Consider the following 12,686-nt stretch of genomic DNA (forward strand, 5'->3'; position numbering starts at 1 on the left):
AAAAGAAATACAAAAGGAGGAAAAGAAGAAAGTAGTAATTTGAGAGTGCTGACATTAAATAGAGCTCAACTCCCTGGTGGTAAAGAATCTACCTGCAATGTGGGAGACCTGGCTTTAATCCCTGGGTTGGGAAGATCCTCTGGAGGAGGGTATGGCAACCCATTCCAGTACTCTTGCCTGGAGAATTCCATGGACAGAGGAGCCTGGTGGGCTATAGTCCATAGGGTCACAGAGAGGCAGTTACAACTGAGCGACTTAGCAGAGCACAACTAAAGTATGACTGCACGTAATGAAAGCATTTGAAGAAACAGCATTATTCACTATTCCCACCACTTCTAATATTTCTGTGAACCTAAGATCAGCCCTGGGATTTCTTTGGAAGGAATGATGCTAAAGCTGAAACTCCAGTACTTTGGCCAACTCATGAGAAGAGTTGACTCATTGGAAAAGACTCTGATGCTGGGAGGGATTGGGGGCAGGAGGAGAAGGGGACGACAGAGGATGAGATGGCTGGATGGCATCACCGACTCGATGGACGTGAGTCTGAGTAAACTCCAGGAGATGGTGATGGACAGGGAGGCCTGGCGTGCTACAATTCATGGGATCGCAAAGAGTTGGACACGACTGAGCGACTGAACTGAACTGAACTGAACTGAGAGTTTGTTTTGTTCTGAATTCAAAAGTATATTTTATCTTCTAGCAAAGAGTTCCTCTGACTTCAACTTAATAGTCACAAAATTCTCTGGTATTGTTTCCTACATGTTTTAACTTGCCGTAGTGCATGTTCATCTAAATAGCCTAAAGATTAGAACCAAAAAAACCCCAAATTATTACTAATGCAGGATGTACAGGAAACCTGTATAGCAAAGATTTACTGTAATAACATATAATGGAAAACAATTTCAAAAAATATATGTGTATATGTATAACTGAATCACCTTGCTGTGCACATGAAACATTGTAAGTCAACTATACTTCAGTAAAATATATATATATTAAGGAAAAATAAGCGTAACAGCAAAATTCAATGAAACCAACAACAAACAAACAAACAACTTAGATGAAATAGGCCGAATCCTTGAAAACTGACACAAAACCGAAAATTCTAATTGTTCCACCTCTTAAACAAATTGAATTTGCTAAATTAAATGCCAAACTATTAATTTATATATAAATTTAATTGTAAAAATTTTTAAATGGTCACTATTACATAGAGTGTGTTTGACTTATCTTCAGAAACATGGGAAAAGTATTAAGAAAGTTAACTAATTGCATGACCTTAATAATCATGGAAGTTCTTCTTTGAGACTATGATACACCGATCGCTATTACTGTTATCCCCTTTTCAAACGAGACAGTTAGGTAGCCTTCCCTCATGGAAGATCCTTGAATCACTCTAGTTCCTCTTTTCTAAACCTACTGCTTACTTTTCTTCTTTCTAAACATTTTTTTTGAGCCATGCTGATGCCATTGATGAATTGTTTACATTCTATCGAGCTTCATAGATCTCTGACTTTTTTCTTTCTGCTTCTCATCCAGCAGTTACAAGGTATTTTAAAGTGACCCCTGTATATTGCTAAATTCTTGAAATTGTCCCTGAACAAAATACTTAGTCTCTTAGTTGATATGATTTTCAATCATTCTCTGCTACTAATTATATGTACTTTGATAAATTACATAAACACTAGAAACCAATGTTCTTAAGGGGTCATTTCTCAAGGCCTAAGATGCAAGGAGATCCAACCAGTCCATTCTGAAGGAGATCAGTCCTGGGTGTTCTTTGGAAGGAATGATGCTAAAGCTGAAACTCCAGTACTTTGGCCACCTCATGCGAAGAGTTGACTCATTGGAAAAAACTCTGATGCTGGGAGGGATTGGGGGCAGGAGGAGAAAGGGATGACAGAGGATGAGATGGCTGGATGGCATCACCAACTCGATGGACGTGAGTCTGAGTGAACTCCAGGAGTTGGTGATGGACAGTGAGGCCTGGCGTGCTGCGATTCATGGGGTCGCAAAGGTTGGACACGACAGAGTGACTGAACTGAACTAAAGACTATATCTCATATTTTAATATCATAGGGCTTACTTAACATCCTACGTCAAACACAGTAGAAACTCATTAATGTATATTAGTTGACTGATACATAATGTCCTTTTCAAAACTCCTATTCTTCAAATAATTTATCTATTCTTTCCAGGTGTCTAGTTATAAGTTATTATTCTGTAACTTGAATACAATTTAAACCAACTCATCACAATAACAGAGGATACCACAAAAGTGTATTGAGAGAATTGCCCCTTGAATTAATGTTAATATTTGAGAGCTCAGTATTATGAGAGAGCCAATTATTTCACATGAAACCATTGAGTGGAATTACAGTCGATTATAGGAATCTCCTGTTCTTGAATCAGGTAACTGATTTGTCCACAAAATAATTTCTGTTATGACATAGCATTTTTTCTCAGCTTGTTCATTAATTCATTAAACAAGTGGAGGAAGGGCATAAAAGCTTGGATAAGCCTATAAATGAATCAGGGAAGACATGTTCTGGAGACATGTAGAGTCTCCAGTAGGTAATATGTAGTGGTAGACCTGGGATAATAACTGGGGCAAGCAGGAATCTTAAGGAAAACACATTGCATCTTTATACTCTGGCATGGAATATATAGTGGCACAGAAACTATCAGAGGGGTCCTGAAGGTTTGCATATAATTTTGTCAATGGGAGACTCTGATTAATTGATTCAACAGGTTTTAGATGGTGGTTTTTCCATGGTTGTTGCAAATAATCTATAATGTTTCCTTGGGAGAGTTTCATATAAAGAAATATCTGACAGAAAGTCCATAGACTCATAAGAGTGGTACCTGGAAGGGGGACAGAATCAAACAGGGATTAGAATGCCAAGTGGTAGAAATGGCTCTACTTCAAAGATACCTCTAAGCTATAAGGCTCATGATTCTTCCTTCTTTCTTTCCTCCCTCCATCCCTTATTTTCTTCCCTTCTTCTTTTCCTAATCACCTTTACCTAAAACTTATTGACAAGTTTAATTATTCATAGTTTATAGACAGTAAAACTGACTCACAGAAATTGTGATTCACACAATTACTTAGTAACAGTCATGAGAAGAAGAACATCTTTAAACTTCTACCTATGCTTTTGACAAAATAGCATGGAATCCAAATCATTCATTTGGGGATTGTATTTAGATGTGGTGTCAGCTGGGATGATTAACCCTTTAGGAGGCATATTGTGTGGCCAGGGGTTCTCTTTACACAGTCTATTGACAGAAAGGTTTTTGGTTTTTGGTTCTCTTCACACAGTCTATTGACACAGAGGTTTTTGGTTATTTGTCAAATCATGCATTTGTTGGGATTCCATTTGCTTTTTTCATATTACCACTTGACCTTTAAAAAATTTTAGCATCCCTCAAGTATAAACATAGTCACAAATTTAACAAAGGCAACAGCCTAAAGATTACTGGCAAGTAAGTTTTAAGTTTTAGAGCCAAACTTGGAATCTTGGTGTTCATAAATGGGAAATTTCATTTTTATTTCTCCAAAACTTACCAATGACTAAAAGATGGTGGTTTGTAGCCCACCATCCATTTTCCTACCTCATCTAGCTCATCTTCAGAATTAATCAATTCCAGTATTTTATTTTTGAGATGCGGCAAAAAATTAAGCACAGGAAAGCACTAGGGTTCCAAAGTTGCTAAGTGGATGTAGGTCTTTTTATTAAAATGGAGTATGATATAATTTCTTTACAGTGTTGTATTTGTTTCTGCTATATAATGAAGAGTGAATTGGCTATAAGTATACATATACCCCCTCCCTCTTGCACCTCCCTCCCATCCCTCCCGTCTCACCCCTCTAACTTATCACAGAGCTCCCTGTGCTGTGGAGCACATTCCCACTAACTCCACTGTGGGAGAGAACTGACATGAACCCCTTAGGAGAAGAGCATGCATACAGCCAGATGCAGTCACATCCCCTCTCCCAGACACAGCCTGCAGCACTCACAGGGACAGTCCTGCTCCCTTTCTAAATAGCATTCCATCTTTTCTTTCCCTGGGTTTCTCTCTCCTGCCTCTTTCCATTGGTGAAGGATTTCATTTTGAGTGATGATTCTCTTTCTCACTTGTTTTTGTCTGTTCTTTTCCCACTTCTCCAAATGGCCTTAGCTGCCAGTCACAATTTTTGTGGTCTGCAATTCTGATCACTTTTAAATGAAACCCATGCTGGCTTTGGTAATCATAATGTCATTTACAATTTACCACTAAACACGTTTATTCGGTTAGTAGCACACTGGAGAAAGAGAACTCCATATGAACTCACCGTGAAAGGCTTAATCTGATTATTTCCTCATGAAAATCCAGGCAGGGGTGCTTGTAAGAAAAGCTAAGAGAAGAAGGGTGGAGAAAAAAAAAAAAAAACAAGGTCTGTCCACAGCTGACTTTCATAATCAATGTGAATAGATAAAGTGACCCAGTCTGTCAGGGGCAGCCAAACAGTCACCCCAGGGCATTCCTCTCCAGAAGGCAAGAGTGGACAGGACTTAATAAATGCTGAGTGACCAGTGAGTATTGGCTCAGCATCTGCTATTGAATTCAAGATGGGCAAGACCAGTGATCAAGTCCAGAAGCTCCCCTCTAACTGGAAAAAATTAGATGAAGCAGGTTGTACGTGTGTGTGCAGGTGTGCACACAAGCACTAGTTTTGTGTGTACTCTAACATCCTAAAATACTCTAGACATACAACAGGCTCTGTCCACCTTTCCCTAGATTGGAAACCATAGACCGGAAAACCTAGAAAGGAGGGGTATTAGGTATGCCTGGCAGAGGAAGAAGCAGAGGAGAAAGCGGGTGAGTATGTATCAGAGTGTGTGTGTGTGTGTGTGTGTGTGTGTGCACGCACAAGCGCATGTGCACACACACACTCAGGTTGCTTCCAGGGTTCTAACAAATATTAACTTTGTGTCAATATTTGTCCTTCCTGTCGTGAAATGAGGATTTTCCACCTCATTTCACGTTTGAAAAGAAAATATGCCAAAGGGGTTGTCTTTGCTAGGAAAAAAAAAATTAAAAGAAAAGGGGGCAAAAAAAAGAAACAACTTCTATCCTTTATTTAGAAAAATGGATCAGAAGGAAAGAAAAAAGTATGTTTAAAATAAATGTTTTGACTCAAAGGCACATAGAATCTTTCCATCTTCCCCTTTTCAACAAAAGAGAGAAATTTATATGTTTGAAATTGAATGAAATACATCAACATTAATGATTTTTTTCCTCGAGGTTAACACCACCATTTCCCTCAATAATTTTTTAGCCATTTTGTGATAGATTTCACAATTCATGGTACACTAAAGTATAGCAGATTTTGACAAAAACAAAATATATAATCATTCTCTTATTTTCAAGAAATGAAAAGAAATCATTTGCAATTCTTTTCTGTCAAACACCATTTACACCTCATTATTTCTAATTTAACAAATATAAATGGCCACAGATCAAAAAAAGTGAAGACAGGTTGAATTTATCCCCTTTTATAAACCCTCAGGCTATGAGGAGTAAAATTCCAAAATATCAAAGCCGTGTTCCTAAATATATAAAGGGAGTAACTGAAATCTTGCAAAGAAATATTAAAGAAGATATACATATTGATCATTTTAGAAATAATAGAGAAAAGCTGTCTATGTTTTTGAAATGGGGAATTCAAAATTAATACATTATTTTTTTAACCTCAAAAATAATGGGCATATGTTACACTTGTAAAGTGAAGAGAAATTAAAAGTGATGTTCTTGTGAATAATGGATTCAATACGGATGACCAAAACACAACCTAGCTAATTTGGAATCTAGAATTATCAGTCTTAGAGTCTACTGTGTGATCACAATATGGTATATACTTGCATACATATCCACATAGATAGTTAAGATTACTATAAGAAAATGTAATTTGGGAAACTTAAATTTCAATGAACTGGGACATTCAATGCATTCCAAATTTAGGTCCTGGAGCTTCAAAATTAAGGCATTTGCAGGTTGCTTTTCATAAATTGCTAGGTGGTTGCATTTGGGAGTGGAGTCTCCTCTGACATCATTTTCAGTGAGGAAGACAATCTAATAGCTGGTGGTTGGCATGGCAAAGTAGCTCTGTATGCTCAGGAGTCATGAGAGGGTAGAACAGAGATGTCCAAGTGTGAAGACAGCTCTGAAGGACTGAAGATATTGTACAGGCAGTATCTGTGGCAGGCTCTCAATGAGGCATACACATCCATGGGGCTAATGGGCTAACAGACTTCAGGAGCTATAGATTCTATGATCTGTACCCATTATATGAGCAATCTGACCAAAGTTCTTGAACTTGGGTCTGTTTTCCATGAGAATACATTTCCAAACTAATGTGAGAAAAATGGAAAACCACACAGGACCAACCGTTATATGAATGAAGCAAAGATGCTTGGAAGGCCTTCTGTAAAAGGTCCTTCTGTCTTTACTGAGTTTTCTTGATGAGTATTTTGAAATATTTGTTCCCTTTGTAGAAAAGTGTTACTTTGATCAGGAGGTAAAGGTAAGTGATGAAGTGGTGATGAGATGAGGGAGAGGATTAGGTAGTATCAAATAGCCCTTTCTTCTGAATCAACCATTTTTACTTTTTTAAATAGAAAAGAAACCTCTTATTTTTGGTGATGAAAGTCCATTCAAACTCATTCTAGAGGACTATTTTATATGATTTCACTATGTAGAAATGTCTTTTTCTATATTTTCCTTGAAATAAGTGGCATAGAAAATATGTTTGCATTGTTATTATTATGCTGTATTATGATTTTACTTGCAAATATCAATAGGTATTATCTCAATTATGATTTTTATTCACTAAATACTGCACAGAAAACAGCCAAGGTAAATGCAAATTCAGGAAGTTCAGTCTTGGGGCAAGAGATAAGGTTTTCCAGTTAGAGAAATCTGCACTGTGTCCTGGTTCTGCCACCTTCTAGCTGCAAAACAACAGGCAAATTACGTAAGTATCCTCTCTCTGACTCAGTTCACTCCTCTGTAAATGTGATTGAGAATGGTTTCCAATCCATAGGCTGATGGACAGGGTCAAATGTAATGATGTATGTGCAGAGTCAGGAATGCAAACATACATCTTAGTTGCTCAGTCATGTCTGACTCTTTGCGATCCCATGGCCTGTAGCCCAATAGGCTCCTCTGTCCTTGGGGATTCTTCAGGCAAGAATACTAGAGTGGGTTGCCATGCCCTCCTCCAGGGGATCTTCCCACCCCAGGGATTGAACCCAGGGCTCCCACACTGCAGGTAGATTCTTTACCATCTGAGTCACCAGGAAAGCCCATGAATATTGGATATGGCACCCCTCTCCAGTACTCTTGCCTGGAAAATCCCATGGACGGAGCAGCCTGGTGGGCTGCAGTCCATGGGGTCTCGAAGAGTCAGACATGACTGAGCGACTTCACTTTCACTTTCATGCATTGGAGAAGGAAATGGCAACCCACTCCAGTGTCCTTGCCTGGAGAATCCCAGGGACGGGGGAGCCTGGTGGGCTGCCATTTATGGGGTCGCACAGAGTCGGATATGACTGAAGCAACTTAGCAGCGGTAGCAGCAGCAACCCTTCTCCAGGGGATCTTACTGACCCAGGAGTCGAACCAGGGTATCCTGCATTGCAGGTGGATTCTTTGCCAACTGAGAGTCAGGTATAAACACGTGCTAATAATTCATTCATCATAATTTAAACAGGAGCATTATTTTAAAATACTTTGCATTCTCCTTTTGCCTTTTTTGATGCTATCCTCATCTCCATCTAACAGCATTTACATCACAGGAGTCTAAAACAGCACTGTAAGTGTTGCAAGCATTCACAATAAAAGATCTTGAAAGAGATGAGTTAAAGGTGAAGAAAACACTAAAATGTGGACATAAGACTGTTCATTTTTAGAAAATATGGGCCAGAAAGATACACGTATACACACATACATAAGTGTGTGGACACATGCACGCATACATGTGTGTCTCTAATCAAGACACTTATTTTTTCCCACTAATTAAAAAATAAAACCTGCAAAATTCCACCTGGTTTCCATTTCATCTTATCTTTACTTTTCCCTTCATCCTTTTTGTAGTACTCTCCACCTCTCTCCCACCTATTATCACCACCTCCTATTTCTTTTCTGCTAGCAAACCTTGCCTGCCAGCTTTGAACAAAGTGATGTCCGTGTGTTAAAAAGGTAGGGACAGTCAAAAGCCCTCTTTACAAATACAATCCGGGTACACTCTCTCCCCAGAATGATAAACTTATCACCTCTCCAGTCCTTGGTGTGAAGCTGAAGCAGTAATTCTGTCGAATGCCAAAACTGAAATGGATGTAGCCGTGCCATGCCTAGCGCTGAGCTGTGGGTGTAATGAGATTTGAATGGGAAACCCCGGACACAATAAATCTGCACCATATGTGACCGTTTCCTGTGTCAGTTCCTTTCTCATAACCAGTGGAGACTTTTTTCCCTCTCATGACCCCACACCACGACTCTGAAATCTTTCATGGCTGCTTATGGGCCGCAGGCTTTTTCCAGCAGTTGTATAAATAAATGAATTTGACAGCAAACATCATAACAGTTAGCAGTAATGTGTGTTCGCCACAAGTGCCTATACTGCTCAGTGGAGAAATGGCAGAGGAAACAGCTTGTTTTGTTACCTAAACAAAACTAGTTTCATTTGACAAGTGGTGAAAGAATTAGTCAAATAAACCTGAAATCCACTGGGACTACTTTTGCCAATTCCTCCTGCCAGTGAAATGTTCCCAGCATCTCAATGCCCATGACTCATGAGAGATAAGTTGCCCCCCCAACCGCCTTATTCTGAGATAAAGATCTGGGCTGGGAATACCAAACCTTTGGCAGATATTTTGTATTAATCTTCTTTGCAAGGCCAGACTGTCATGTGTGGGAACTCAAGTATGGCAAAGGGTTTTCAAGGAATCTTGTGGGAGACAAACCAAGGACAGTTAAGGTCAGAGGGAAGAGACAAACAATGATGACCCAGTTCACTGAGTACCATTGACTGACAGCAAAGAGTGCTTCCTTTTCATTCTAGAAAGAAAAATATCTACAGAGACTGTTACTGAAATAAATGGGGTTAACATGTTCCTTATCTCCACAGTCCCAATAAAGTGAAGTGGTCTCTCTTCAGTGAATCTGTGGTCAATTTAGATAAGTTCAAAAAGAGCACAGATTTTCCTCTATACATGGGTTAGTTGTTTATAAGTCCTTAAATTTTGCTCCGTCTCCACTGGCATCCCAGTACTAATCCCCATGCTCCAGATGTGAAAGATGTTAGAGCAGCATGGTTATTCTTACAAATGCTGGTTATTTATATGGATTCTGGTGCAAACTGCAGTGGTTCAAATTCTGACTCTGCCACTTATTCCTTGCGTGATATTAGGCAAGTAACAACTTCACTGTGCCTAAGTTTCCTCCTTTGCAAAGTGGGAAGAAAAATGGAATGGTTTCAAGCTCACAAGGCAGATGTGACAATCAAATGTATTTTAAAAGGCTCAGAACAATGCCTGGGACATAATAAGTGGTATTATTGTCATCATCATTATTACTCCAAACAAACAGACTTAGAAAGTAGTCTCTTTAGGAACACTAAAGCCTTTCTCCGTGACAACTTGACATTGGCATTTAATCTGAGAAATGAAATTTTGAAACATAGCACACTTTGAAGTCAATGACAATTAATTTCAGGGTATAGTACCACACCACTTTACATAAAAATATCATCTGGACCTTGGACATAGTTCTTTTAGATGTAGGCTACTCTTTCTACGTGGTCCTCTTTGTCATGGTCAAGTAATCTTTGCTTTTAGGATCTTCTCATATTCAACATAAATATCAATGAATAGGAGGATGAGATTTTAGAACTATCACCAACTCATGGATCCTGGTTTAAGCACCTGCTTTGCTATCTGTTTTGTTTTTTTTTTAATCTTTTTGAAATGTAATTATTAACATGGATTACAAAGTGTTCTGCTGTCTGATAATGTGCAAAAATGCCCTAAAATTATAGAAGTTATGAATTATAATCAACATGAGCAGATATTGTCATGTGCAGAGAGTCAGCTACCTATAAAATAGATTCCCAGTATCTCTGTTTTAACTGACATATCTGCCTGAGTATACATTTCTCTATATCTAGTCAAACGCTTCCTATGGAGAAAAGTCAGATATATTAATAAGTTGAACTGTGTAAAAATAAATGGACTCATTACGTTTCACTCTTAGAGCAGTGAGTACCAATAAAACTTGAAAGAGGTGAGTCGACTGAAGGCATGGAACCATTCAACTATATAAAAGAAAGGTGAAACAGGAGAGGCAAATGGGGCTGTCTTGTGATTTAGGGAAGGAGGTGGGTATGCTGGAAACAAATACATAAAGTGACATCATCTTGTGGTCCAGCGGGTTTGAGTGAGGCTCCATCTACAGTAGAATGAACTGAAACCTTTCTGTCACTGTTCTCTATGACCAGACTGCACTGAGACAGCTGGACACTTCTCAAAAACTGGTCTGCAAGAAAATGACTTGTCCCCTAGGCAACTTTACCACTGAGAAATGTCATCTGATAAAATGCCTCTCTTGCTCCTCCCAAATTCCTTCCCAAGATGTTTCAGGGTACAAAACCTGATTCACTTTAGGATCCCCACAGGTGAATGTACATGGCCCCAAGGCTGCAGAAACAAAGCTGAACCGCATCCTCTTTGATTGGCCATTTCCACTACCTCTTAAAGAGAAAATGAACATGGCACCTTGTAAAGTCTGATTTTCTGATTTAAGGATAAAACCGAGGGGACAGAGAAACTTTCAAAGAACTGTAGGTGGGACTTCCTGGTGGACCAGTGGCTAGGACTCTGTGCTCCCAACACAGGGGTCTCAGGTTTGATCCCTGATCAGGGAACTAGATCCCACATGCTGCAACCAAGACCCAGAATAGTCAATAAATAAATATTTTTTGAAAAGACTTTCATTTTAAAAAGTAAACAATAAAAGACCTGTAGGTTTAATCAAGCAAGTCTGTGGAACTATGAAAATAATAACTCAACTAATTCTTCATCATTTTCCATGTATGTGTGTGAACATATGCAAAGTCTAGGCTTACTCAGGAAGTGACAGGCTTGTACTTCCCTATCCTCTCTTGGTTAAGTAGAATCATTAGTTAGTCATTAGTCATTGGGCAGGGGCCTCTCCCGTGGCTCAGCAGTAAAGAAACTGCCTGCAATGCAGGAGATCCAGGTTAGATACCCAGGTCGGGAAATCCCTTGGAGAAGGGAATGGAACCCACTTAGTATTCTCTCCTGGGAAATCCCATGGACAGAAAGACGTGGTGGGCTACAGTCCACAGGGTCTCAAGAGAGTCAGACATGACTTAGTGACTCAACAAAAACAATCATTTAGCAGAGGTACCAAGTGCTCCTTTGGGGCTATACAACTTAATTGAAAGAGTTGGCAAACTACAGGCCATAGGCCAAATCTAGCCCACTGGCTGTTGTTGTAAATAAAGTTTTATTGGAACACAGCCCATACTCATTTGTTTATGCATTATAAACTATTGTAAACTCTGATTCTGCACTGTAATAGTAGACTTGAGTCATTGTAACAAGAAACTCTATGACCTGAAAAGTCGAAACTATTTACTATCAGGCCCTTTACAGAATATGTTTGCCAACCCCTGCTTTAAGAGTTCCAAGTTTGTCTCTAAGACTGACCAGCAAAGTCCAAGGAGAAGGCTGATTTCTCAGACTGGGTCTCTGCAAACCAGAGATATATAAGAAGTGTTAGCAAGAAATAAACCTTTGTGTTTTTTGAGGTACTAAGATTTGCAGGGTGTATCCACCCTACTCTGATGGATACAGCATCTTTGTGATTCTCATAAATATCCTTTTCTCTGAGAATATATAATATATCCAGCTTTAGGGAAGGGAACAAAGAACATGAAGAGGAGCTTTTTGTTTGTTCGTTTGGTCCTCAGAAGACAGGATGAAGACATGAAATATTCGAATTCTCAGTTAACATTTGGACTAGAACTTTTCCCTCTAAATATAAATATTCTCTATATAATTGATCATAATTTTTGCTTCTGTTAATAACACATCAGAATCAATCTTCTCTGCCAACACTCCTTGAAAAAGTAGTCCTATGAATCTCTGCAAATTTGCTTTCTTTGCCATAAGATTTCCTCAATATACTGCACACAGAAGGTTATTAATGTCATTAGGGGGAAAGATGTCCATAAGTCCACAACTGAAATGCTCAGGTCTTTCAGAAGGAGTTCTTACATTTGGACTTTGGCAGTTTTAATATGGGTGAAAAATGTATACAGCTGGCCCAACTTGCACATTTTGCTATGCCTAGTTCTTCTATTTTGGAAGAAAAAAAAAGTCCACTTATGGGGCAGAAAACAACATGGTCTTTTTCAGCTTCACAGGACAAGTGGCGTGGACAGCCTGCTGCTGCCACTGTTTGGAAGCAGAAAGTGATGAATTCAACTTGAGAGTATCATGTTCCTTGTGCCAGATGATGAAAGGAGAGCCAAGCGGAATCTTGCCAGCGCTCTGACTGGATGGATAGAGATACTGGAGTGAAATGTCAATGGCATTGACATTTTCTTCCTATTCCCTG

General features: G+C 39.1%; 1 protein-coding gene across 3 annotated transcripts in view; it reads right to left on the reverse strand.

The window, feature by feature from the left end:
• Positions 1 to 12,686, reverse strand: part of PKHD1 (PKHD1 ciliary IPT domain containing fibrocystin/polyductin) — a 454,852-nt gene that overhangs the window by 55,880 nt on the left and 386,286 nt on the right. The window lies entirely within an intron of this gene.

This window comes from Ovis aries, chromosome 20 (assembly GCF_016772045.2).
Source record: "Ovis aries strain OAR_USU_Benz2616 breed Rambouillet chromosome 20, ARS-UI_Ramb_v3.0, whole genome shotgun sequence".
Classification (NCBI taxonomy): domain Eukaryota; kingdom Metazoa; phylum Chordata; class Mammalia; order Artiodactyla; family Bovidae; genus Ovis; species Ovis aries.